Genomic DNA, 12,236 nt, shown 5'->3' on the forward strand with positions numbered 1-12,236 from the left:
CTCATCTTTCTTCCAGTGAATTTTCAGCTATCACCTATTTCTCTATCTATCCCTTATCTTTTTAGCTACCTATTATTCATATGAATATTACTACTCTCATTTTGCTCAGAAAGGTTCAACAACTTGTTTATGGTCACACAGCTATTAAGAGGCAGAGGGTGATTTTGAACCCAGATTTATCTTCAAAGCTAATGCTCTTTCCTTCTCTCACACTGCCACTCACTTCTTTGAGCCTCCTTTTTTTCTCTTTCCTTGGTGCAAATAATGCTGATATCAGTGGACAGCTGTATAGACTACACATTGTGTAGTCTGTCACAATGTGACAATGTGTACCTGTCACAATGTCTTAGGTACACCAGGGACCTAAATACTATTTCTACTTGAATTCATCTCTTTGTTTTTAGAATCTCTCATTCTTTTCCAGAAAACAACAACAACACTCAATCAGGGTCTGCAGAAAGCTAGTCCTTTCAAAGTGCTTAACATACTGTGGGCAAGAGAAAGGAATTCTTCCCTGGAACGTTCAGGAAGATGCTAAAGGTGAGCAGACAAGAAGGCAGGATCCTGATGGAAGGACTAAAGAGAAGTTTATGAATAAGATTTAGAAATATGAGCAAACATATGAAGTGAACCAAGAGGACAAGATGTTCTAAAGGCCAAAGAAGCAAATATTTTCAAGACGTTAAATTGTGTGAAGAGACTATGCCGTGTGTAATTATAATAGCTAGGCTTATGTAACTCTTGATGTACCAGTACTATTCTGTGTTACATATGTTATCATCACATGTTCACAACAATGCCCCAGGATGAATACTATTGTCATTTCCATTTTGTGGCCCAGGGACCCAAGGCATAGAAAGGTTGGCACCGACAGTCACTATATTACTTTCCTATGCTGCGTGATGATAATACTACAAATGTAGCATCTCAAACGAAACATATATTTATTATCTCAGTTTTGTGGGTCAGAAGTCTAGCCACGACTTGCTTGGGTCCTTTGCTTAGAGCTTCACAAAGCTGCAACCAAAGTTTGGCTGGACTGTGTTCTTATGCGTAGGCTCAAAGAGGGAAGATTCTGCTTCCAAGTTCACTCAGTTCTTTGCCAGCTGTTGGCAAGAGGCTTCATGCAATTTCTAGAGGCTACCTGGAGTTCCTTGCCTTGTGAATCTCCTCAGAGTAGCTATTTACCTCATGTAGCCTGCAAGAATCTCTAGAACGAGTCTTCTAGCAAGACAGTCTTATACAATGTAATGCAATCATGAGAGTGGCCACCCATAACCTTAGTCATATTTCATTGATTAAAATCAAGTCATAGGTTCTATCTGCAGCCATGGGAAAGAGATTCTACACTGCCATGAGTACAGAAGGCAGGGATCATGGGCAGGGGGGTGTCATTTAAGGTCTACCATAATCACCCAGCTATTTGGTGTCAAACAGACCGTCTGACTCCAGGGACTCCTCTTAAACATTTTGCCATTGGGTTTGGCAGCATAGGTATCAACAGAGACTAAAGAGAGAACAGTTTTATAGGGGTGAGGAGTATAAGCCCTGTTGCTAGGGCAACAGGCATATTTCATTCTTATATCCTTGATTCTTTTGTTCTCTCCTTGGTTGTGTTTTCTTTTTCCTATTTTCACTTCTCCTCCTCTTCTTTTTCTTCCTCTTCCTTTCCCTCTTCCTATTCCTCTTCTCTCTCTTATACAATCAACGGCTGATATTATGCTCAATCACAAATAGAATGAAAGCTTGTTCAAAAGCCTGATGTTTACTAACCAGATGGCCAGTGAAGGGGCAGGGGTACTAATGTTTAATGAGGGAAAGCCAAAAGAATACCTTGAAAAGAGGGCTACCCTTTGTCGAGTTCTTACCATGAATCAAGGATGCTACCTTTTTCAAATCCCAGAAGCACACCATGAAGAACAGGGCCACAGCCCCTCCCATGAAGGTCCTGGAGCTTGCAGAAACTTATGGCTCCATAAAAGCATAGTATATATGTTGTATACTATATAATGTCTCCAGCATAATCACATTAACATGTCTGACCTCACATTGTGAATATTGAGACAAAGTGTGACAAATGATTGCTCAAATAGTTGCATGCCAATTCAGAAAAGTTTTGCTGCTAGAAAGAACTTTTGACCAAACTTAAGGGAAAAAAATTCATATTTCAGAACTTTTTCTGGATTTCAGAAATGTGGAATATGGATTGTGGACTGAAATTTGCATTGTCATTTAATAGATGAAGAAACTAAGACACAAAGAGTTGACATGATTCAGAAGTAGTCATAGAGCTGAGAATCAAGGCACTGAAATTTGAAAATGAACATAATACTCATGCTTTTAGAGAGTCTGGGCTTTCAGAGAGTCTCTTTCAGAGGAAGGAGAAATCTGAGCCTTGCTGGTTCTAAGGCCTGTTGAATATGTCCCTTCTCTTCAATTTATAAGGGACTGTGGACACAGGGCCTCCCAATGACATAGGCTTTCCCAAATTTTAAGGGTACCAGGATACTAAAAGATAAAAAAAAAAGTGTCAAGACTAGATTATGAAAAATATACACAACCACACATACAGAGTACTCTCTGTTTGTAGATAACATGTAAAAAATAAAAATCTAAGATATTTTGTGAACAGGTATGGGTACAATGATCCAGTCAGCCACCTTGGCAGAATCCCAACCATCCCAGAAACAGCCTGTTGCTGAACACAAACAGATCTGCAATCTCAAAAGGCATGTGTCATGGCTTAACAGCTGTAGGATCAAGAGAACTGATGACCACCTGAGAGAATGTTGTGTGAATTATAAAACATAATATGTGCACACACTACCTTCATTATGAATAAACACCTCTAAGCTGTGCATCCACCACTTTGGCTATAACATTCTTTGAATTAGATTTTCCTGTCATTTTTGAGTCTGTTGCTTTGGTAGGTTCCACACAAGAGTATCTAATACTGTCAATGTAACAATGTTCTTTACTTACATATTAGCTGTCGCATTAAGCCCTTGGCACATGACCATATTAAATTTTTGATTAAATAAAAAGCATGCCTATTCTTTTTCATACAGTGTCTAGTGCATTTTACTACCAAACTCTCTGTTCTCTCCCCTACTCAATTCCCAGTGTTATTTATTTATTTATTTATTTATTTATTTATTTATTTATTTTTGAGAGAGAGAGAATGAGTGGAGGCGGAGGGACAGAGGGAGAAGGAGAAGCAGTCTTCTCTACTGAGCATGGAGCCAGATGTGGGCTTGATCCCAGGACCCTGGGATCATGACCTGAGCCAAAGGCAGATGCGTAAGGGACTAAGGTACCCAGGCACCCACCCCACTCCCAGCACTTTTTGTATTCTTTATTTCATCATAAAGGGCATAAATGCAGTGACATTTACTTATCCCATTGGGCATCATAATTTCTGGCACATAGCTTTTGAAAATCAACTATTCAATAAGTATTGACTACCTACTCTGTCTTTGACACTGTGACAAGCACTAAGATACTGTAACTGTCAACATGGTCTACTGTCAACAAGCAAGGTCTACTAAGTAAATATTAATCTTAAAATTGTGTGAATACTGTGAAAAAATGTTGTCTGGGAGCTCATAAAAGGAAGACAGAACAAAAGCTGGGTTATAGAAGGGTATGTTTTGAGACGGAAGAAGAGGGAGTCATGCAGCGGAATGTGGACAAGATTATCTCGGACAGGCAGCAGAGGGGAGGTAGACATATTCCAGAAACTAGCAGAAGGTCAGTGTGGTGGGGGCATGCACAGTGAGTGGGGGTGAATGTTGTGAACAAGGCTGTATAGAGAGGCAGGGTGATCCCACAGGATCCCCAAATTATGATGCACCAGCACTGCCCACCAAGACAGCAGCTCTGCTCTTTGGGCTTCTCCATCCTACCAAGAAGTCACTAGTTGTCTCAAGCTGTGTAATAAAAACACTCTGTGCTGCGCACTGCTAGAAACTGTGCATCCAGTTCAAGGAAAACATGGCCCCTACCTCCAAGGAGCTTACAGTGTAGGAGGAAGGAGATGAGTGAAGAAATCAATCATTTCAACGTGAAGGTGCCTTCTGGCACTGTTCCCAACTCTTGCTGAACAGTGTCTTGAAGCTTCCTTCCAGGTGTCTCACCAAGTCTCTCTGGTCTCCAATACCCACTGAGAGAGTCCCACTCAGGTATCATAGTCTTTCATGCGGCAACTTAATTACTCTTATATTCTCTATCCCATCAACAGTTAAACTAGGCCACCAAAGTATTTAATCCCTGGTGAGGTGCAGAATGTGCAAGAGTATCCAAGGGGGAATCTCAGTATCCTCTGAAGAGTTTGTAATGTTCCTGGGACTTCAAATACAGTACCTTTAACAGATAGACTAAAATTTGGTGAGGTTTCCCTAGAGACAGAAAGTGGGGTTCACTTAAATAGGGACTAATGAGGATTATGATACCCTTCACAAGTAAGATTCATGCTTTTATGTTTCATTGTAAACATAGTCTTAATTTGAATTTAAATCCCACTTCTGCACATACATACTGGTTGATCTTAGCAAAGTTTCATAACATTTTGAAGGTCAGTTTTCTAATCTGTAAAATTTAATTACTATGATACTCTCACATGTTATTGCAAGAACTGAAATTATACAATGCAGCAAAAATGCACAGTACAGTCCCAGCTGTTGCTATTAATCTTTCTCAAAATGATTGGCTGCCACATGACCCATGTGGTTTGTTTGGCATGCAGAAAGAATAAGTTTATCCTGTGATGTACATGTTTTTGAACAGATGTTCAAAAGATTTATTTATTTAAAATATATAAAATATATAAAATTTATATAAAAAATTTATTAAATTTTTAAAGATAGATGAATGAGAGGAAAGCATCCTCCTCTCCTGAAATATTCTCACCTTTTCTGCCCTTAGGTTTCAGCACAGAGACCTTTACTACACAGCGCTCCCCATGCCAAAATGCAGTATTCTGGGGTGAGAGTGATGAGAGGGAGGGGGGATGCTCATGACAGGTGGGGGAGTTGGGATAGGAGGGGAGATGTTCCCTAACCTCCTGGCCCTATCACTCTCCCCTGTGACCAGTCACTGGAGTGGGCTGACAGACAGAGCTCTACAACAATGGTGAGACCTGCACTTTGCACAGAGCCTGGTGAGCAAGAGTGAGGACCGAGGGCTACCTCCTGCTGAAATGGTGAGCTGTTGAGAGCTTTAAAAGCAGTGTAGCCAAATTTAATTTTGAACAGATGACTCTGAACTCACTAGAGAAAAATGGATCTGGCAGCAGGGAGGCCAGGTGGGTGGCTATGGCCACAATCCAGAGGACATATGAGACCTAAACCAGGGAAGTGGCCAAAGAGAAGTCAACAGGGCAGTTCAGAGAACCATCCAAGAAGATTTTGCAACTTTGATAGTTTAACTGGTAGTGGTTAGTTATCTACCACATACTATGTGCACTGAGCAGACCAGGCAGGAAACATCCCGCCTTGCCCTCAAGGAGCTCAATTATTTTAGAGAGAGTGAAGAGGGTTGTTAGATATCTTCTAAGCTCTGAAGTAAGAAGAAATGCATTTCATTTGCATGTGTTTGCAGAGAAACCCATGAAATACTGGCTGTGATAATACTCTTTAAAATATAAATTATTATCTATAGGTACTCTTGAAAGTTGTAATAGTGCTAGGCCTTATTAACATTTTTTTTTAAATTCACTTAACCTTCACAACAGCCCTGTGAAGTAGGTTCTACTGCCAACTCCATTTATGGGTGAGGAAATCAAAGTATTTCTGCTATTGGATTATACCAACAAAGCTACCAATTACTGTGGAAATTCTTCTTACCTCCTAGTGTGGATGGTAAGAGCAGAGTTAATACCACAGTACAAACTGGTAGGTCTCTTTCTAAATTTTGGTGGCAGGTGCTACATGAACATAGGTGAATGGGGTTTAACCAGCAGACACTTAGCTGTGTCTCCATTCACTCCTCCTACTCCAACTTGCTAAAAGGGATAAGTGGTGGATATGTGAAAGCATGGATGGATGGTGATATTGGATGAATAGATAGATCCATCTCAACACTCGACTTTTGAAAATAGGGGAACTCCCTTGAGCCCCTATAAGATCCATGTGATAGCCCTTAAAGAGAAGCCAAAACTTTTATCAGTGTCTGAGACATCCACCAGTGTCTGAATATATTTCCTTTGGGGTTTCATCATCATGCTGTATTCTCTCCTTTGAAATTAGTATTTAATTCAGCGTCCAGGTTTTAAACTTAGTTCCTCTTGCTTAGACCTTCTTGGACCATATGCATCCCTCATTCAGAACTTTGCAACCAAGCCCCAATTCAGTGGCCAGAGTTGAGCATGCTTAACCCATATTCAGGAACAGGGGAATAATTCAGGCTGGGTGAATGAATGAACGTATTAGCAACTGGACCTCATGAATTATGAGATTAGTGATCACTGTTAGGCTCATAAATGTATCCCTTGTTTCTTAATGCTGCTTAATTTTTGTTTCCACTTTCTACAGTTTGTCTTGGCAGGGTAATTTTTTAACAGATTAATTCTAATTGACTATCTTGTTTATTTTAAGGCATTGCTACATCCATGCCCAGAGCAAAAATTATATAATGCTTCATTGGGTAACTGGGAGTTCAGCAATTAATGACAGGAACATCAAGACAGGAGGTTTTTCAATTCTCTGTAGGGTTGACTGTTTGTATAACTTTGACCCTTGAAACTTTTTGTGAGATACCAGATTTCATACTTCAGTGTGTCCCTGCCCTCAGGATTAAGTAATACGTCTCTTCCTTATTATAGCAGATTCTGTTCTATTTTACTTGGAATCAAAGTATCTCTTACTTAAGGGTTTGGTTTGATTTCACATACCCATCATCTGGACTTTTAATCTTTTCCTACTTAATTTTTTAAAGGAATATTCAGATTGTCTTCAATTCTATCATGGAGTCAACTGCTTAAGAGTGGGAATCAGGGGAGCCTGGGTGGCTCAGTGGGTTAAAGCCGCTGCCTTCAGCTCAGGTCATGATCCCAGGGTCCTGGTATTGAGCCCCATGTCAGGCTCTCTGCTCAGCAGGGAGCCTGCTTCCACCTCTCTCTCTCTGCCTGCCTCTATGCCTACTTGTGATCTCTGCCTGTCAAATAAATAAATAAATCCTTAAAAAAATAAAAAAAAAAAAAGAGTGGGAATCAGACCACAGATCAAGGGAAGGCCAGATTCTAGGAAGACTGAAGCACCAGGCATGACTGGGATATCCTCTGAATTCCTGATTCAGTTGAATTGGCTGCTATATGTGTGTGTGTGTGTATATATATATATATATATATATATATATATATGACCTCAAAAAAAAAGATTTAGTCTATCAGTGAGATTGTATGGTATAATAGAAAGTCTGTCAGCTTTGTTATGACAAAAGTAGGTAGTTATAAGATAAACTGCAATTAGTCTTTTTAACATTGTCCTAATTTCCCTCCCACCCTCCTTCCATTCCTTTCTTCCTTCCTTCTTCCCTTCATTTCTTCTTACCTTTTTTAATTTGCCTTTTTACTTTCTTTCCTTAAACACATATTTACTATGGAGTGGCCTACTATGTGCAAGGCTCTGTATTTGCATGAGAAGGAAAACCACATATTCCTCATTATAGATTCTATAAGTTTAAAGCATGAGATAGTAATACACTTGGGGGGTGCTGTTGAGGATGGAGGGAGACAGACCTATTCAAGCCCAACTTATATGAAAACTTCCTTCTTTAAACTCCTCCTCCATTGGAAGGGGAGATGAACAATGGGAGACTATGGACTCTGAAAAACAATCTGAAGGGTTTGAAGAGGTTGGGAGGTGGGAAGTTGGGGGAACCAGGTGTGGGTATTAGAGAGGCATGGACTGCATGGAGCACTGGGTGTGGTACAAAAATAATGAATACTGTTACACTGAAAATAAAAAATAAATAAATAAAAAATAAAAAAATAAAAAAACTCCTCCAGGCTAACTGCTATTCTTTTGCAAGGCCTATCTCCTTTTTTTGAGATGAACAGAGTATATTTTTACATTCATATCCTCTTGTTCAACTTTATAGCCAGATTGGGTTTTATGAAGTTTTCCATTTTATGTTTTAGATAAGGTAACAAAAGAACTGTGGTAAATAAAGCCACTGTAATTGGCCTTTATGTGGCAAGCACTATGATGTGAATTCATTCCAACAACATTGAAGAAACCATTCTTGAGGACCCCTTCGTATGAAGACCAGGGCAGTTCAGAAATTAATAAGTCACTGTCCTTATTTGTTCTGAAGGAAATCCTAGATGGGTGGAGAAGGTCATGTAAATAGATAATCACAATTAAAATCACTAGACTGTGATGATATGATGTGAACAATGACAGAAGTATGTACCCAAAGCAGAAGAAGCCTCCGAAAGGAATTGGATAAATCCGATTATAAGAAAGAAGACTGACATGGTCACAGGTCACACAATATTTGAGGTAGGGCAATGTTTTCCTGCTAAGTCTAAACACCTTGTTTCCAGGAAGAGCCTAAGTGAGTGGATTAAACATTACAAAGGAAATTAAAGTAGTTCCAAAATTCTCTGGGGGGCCCATGGCTTTGAGCATATCATTATTTCCCCTCTTTTATAGAGAAAATTGTTATTTGCATATCCTTTTCCTAAGGCCATGCTTTTACAAATACATAGTCACTAAAAATCATTTGTTTAACTATAAGATTTGGACACTTCACCAGAATCAAGGAAAATCAGATCTTTTCAGGATGACAGTGACAACAAATATTTCCAATAATCTCATGATTGAGGGTGAGAGAGGGTAGGTGGAATTGGGAAATTGGATAGCCTACCAAACTGTCCTAAATTTTGATAGGACAAATTTTGAAGGGGACAGAGCTTTTATATTTCAACATTGGACCAGTCATTGGATAAATGATGTGCCTGGGAATGGGGTTATGATGTTATGTGAGGTGGATTTCTTCATCCAAGAGCCATCTCTTGAGAGAGACTCAAAAGCAAGCTATGACCTAACAATGCTTCCTTCACCTTGGGGGAATGAGCTTTTCAACCTTGAAGGGCAGCTGGGATTTGGTAGCATTTCTCCCTATCACAGTTCTTTGACAATTTTATCAATGCATAATGGGAATCTAGATGTGTACTTCAGCCCATAATTATGCATCAGGTGACCTGGTAAAACTTCTAACCTGGAACATCACAATGCTAGCTCTAATAGCCCTGGAGCTGTGGTTATTGCCACCTTTTTCTGGCATTTGACTGAAAGAGCTAAAGGAAGCTGTTCCCAAACATCTCCAGGGTCTGTTACTCTGTAGTTGCAATAGGAAATAATGATGGGTTAATAATCTGAAAAAGAATTCAGGGAGGAAGCAGTTCTGGGGGCTTGGGAGCTCTGTGAAGTCATTCAAGGATCCAAACACCTTCTATCTTGTAGCTCTTTCTCCTTCAAGATCCTCAGAGATTTCTTTCTTCCCCAACCCCAACCTTTACTGGAAAGGAACAGGTGCTCCTAAGGACCAGCTTTGGACATGGTTCCAAATACTTCTGATTAAATTTGCCATAAATCAGTTTCCTGGGTTCACCTGAGGTGCATAAGAATCTAGAGCACATAATCCAGTGATTTGCCCATGAAAGAAAGCAGAAACCAATATTTGTATGCACAACTGATATCTGCCAAACAGTAGAAAGACTTCAGGCAGATTAGGGTTCATGTGCCCATTGTGACCTAATTAGCCATATGCACCAATATATACCAATATGGTACCAATATACCATAGGACCAATTGTCTAACTTTTCTGAGCTTCATTTTTTCTCACCTGTAAAATGATGACAATTGTACCATCTTCAGGATTGTTGGAAAAAATCAAATGGGTTAATTTCACAGAAAGAATTTTCCCTTCCCCCTTTCTTTTTAAGCTCTGTACAAGTGTGGTCTTGCTGATGTTCAGAGCTATCCCACCAGGTGTGAGAGCTGGTAACCCACCCGAATGACAATGACAGTTGCTGTGAAGAAGATTCTTGCAGGAGGGGGTAGATGGGCCTCATTGACCTCAAAAGTCCTTCAACTCTGTAGGAACCGCTGAAATATTCATTAAACACACACCAGGTTGAGCCAGAGTCAGACTGGGCATTTATACTGGAACCAGAAGCTGGCATGTGCTCAGTAACTAGAGCTTTTTTTTTTCTTCTGGAACTAAGTCTTCTCAGCAGAATATCGACATCTGTAAAGCTTTCTGACTTGACTTTTCATTTCTCCTCTTTGCAGAACTGTGCTTGTCTTGGCCTTTTCATCTCGACATTTAACGGAGAAGAATTTCAATTGTTTGCAGTCAATCCCACAGTGCTTTTCCAATTTCCCTTTGTTTTCTTTGGGATTTTCAAGAAACCTCACGTGCCCTACATAATTCAGTTATGATTCCAGAGGAACTTGGTGCCTCAAAGTGACAGATGATTTTTAAAAATATTTCAACACCTGTGTACTAGAAGCAGCATCACATTAAGAATCAAGAGTCCAGAGCTAGATGCCAGGCCCTGCCATTAATTAGTTGTGTGACCTTCAGTAAGTAATTGGTGCCTTTCTAAATGAATAAAGAGGGTAGCTGGATCGGTGGTTTATAAATTACATTCCGCAGAATTCTGGGGTTTCCTGGAGATAATTCCAGGGATCTGGGGGTAGCAAAGGGAAGCATTTATCCTGCTCAACTCAACTGCTTTTTATTTAGTGGAGTTCTAATAACACCTCACTGACAAAAAGATTTCACTAATACATATTTTTTTAATCACTCAATTTAGATGATCTCTGAGAGTCAATTATGCTTCTACTTTCTTGAATACTGTGATTTGACTGATGAATATATGTTTTTTAAAATGTCTTGTGAAGTGAGAAACTGACAAAGTCCTCAGAATTAAAGGAATTCAAGTTAAGTCAGTTGCACCATAAAAAGGCATTTAAACTGGTTCAAATAGAAGTCCTACCTTTAACTGCCCTCTGGTAAAATACTTAAATTCTCCAGCTTTAAGGCAGTCATGTAATCTCGGAAAGAAAATGCTTGCCTTGCAGGGTGTGAGTATTAAAGAGGAAAATAATGCTGTGTAGTGCTAAGCACACACACTGCTGGTTCCTGCCCCTGCTCATACACACACAGTTAACTGATTCATGCCCTGCTTCCCTCTGAGCCTGGGTGTGGCTCCAGAATCCTTCCCCTCCCAGGATCCAAGCACCCAGTACCCATCAGAGGGAGTCAGCATTTGGAACAAAGCATTGCTGACATCCTGTCATATCCTGATTTCCTATCTGTAAAATGAGAATTATTATGGACTAAGTGTTTGTGCCCCACCCCCTCCAAATTCATACACTGAGGGCTTAATCCTTGATGTGACCATATCTGGAGGAAGAGGCTTCACTGAAATAATTAAGATTCAATGAGTTCATAAAGTTAGGGCCTTGTTTCAATAGAATTAGGGCTCTTAAAAGGAGAGATACAGGAGAGGAGCTTCTCCTTCTCTCTTCTTGCCATGTGAGGACACAGTGAGAAGATGGCCATGTGCAATCTGGGAAGAGGGGCCTTGTCAAAATATGCCCATGCTGCTACCCTGATCTCACATTTCCATCTCCAGAACAGTGAGAAAATAAACTTCTGTTGCTTAAGCCACCCGGGCAATGAATTGTTATGGCAGCCTGAGCTGAGTGATACGGGAATGCCAATGCCTTCCTCAATCTTCCAGCCAGCATCATGGAGTGTCCACTATGCATGCATCTCTGTGAAAGGTCCAGGTCACATAAAGACTCATTTGACAAGGATCCCAGCCCAAGGATATGACTCTCCTGAAGAAGGTATTCACAGACTATCAATGTTTGAATGAAATTACAAAGTGCATGTTAGCTTGAAGGTACACACACACACAATTCTTCTTAAAACACACATGTCAGTTAGACATAAATAATATTCACTAAAACATTTGTTTAACAATGAAATCTGGGGGGAAAACCCTCCAATTTATATTAGACTCTGAGTTCTGTAAGGTCAGGTTCAACTCTCCTCCACAGACCTCAGTACCCAGCATAGAATGGGGATTTGTAACTATTTGTGGAAATCACATGTGAACTGATATTAAGTGTAATATGCTATATTTAATACATATAACATAAGCCACATGGCAGGAGATAAAGGGAACTACACACTCACTTGATAACAAATTATC

At 39.9% G+C, this 12,236-nt stretch overlaps 1 long non-coding RNA gene across 4 annotated transcripts; it reads left to right on the forward strand.

Annotated features, from left to right (window-relative positions):
* The first annotated feature begins 3,529 nt into the window (after positions 1-3,529).
* Positions 3,530-11,678, forward strand: LOC125094325 (uncharacterized). 4 transcript variants are annotated; one of them, XR_007125460.1, is made up of 4 exons: positions 3,530-3,548; positions 5,732-5,858; positions 10,300-10,593; positions 11,557-11,678. It is a non-coding gene; the product is annotated as an uncharacterized LOC125094325 (long non-coding RNA). The 4 variants fall into 4 exon arrangements; XR_007125459.1 differs by lacking the exon at positions 3,530-3,548 and adding an exon at positions 5,117-5,200; XR_007125458.1 differs by lacking the exon at positions 5,732-5,858.
* Positions 11,679-12,236: the final 558 nt, after the last annotated feature.

Source organism: Lutra lutra, chromosome 2 (genome assembly GCF_902655055.1).
Source record: "Lutra lutra chromosome 2, mLutLut1.2, whole genome shotgun sequence".
Classification (NCBI taxonomy): domain Eukaryota; kingdom Metazoa; phylum Chordata; class Mammalia; order Carnivora; family Mustelidae; genus Lutra; species Lutra lutra.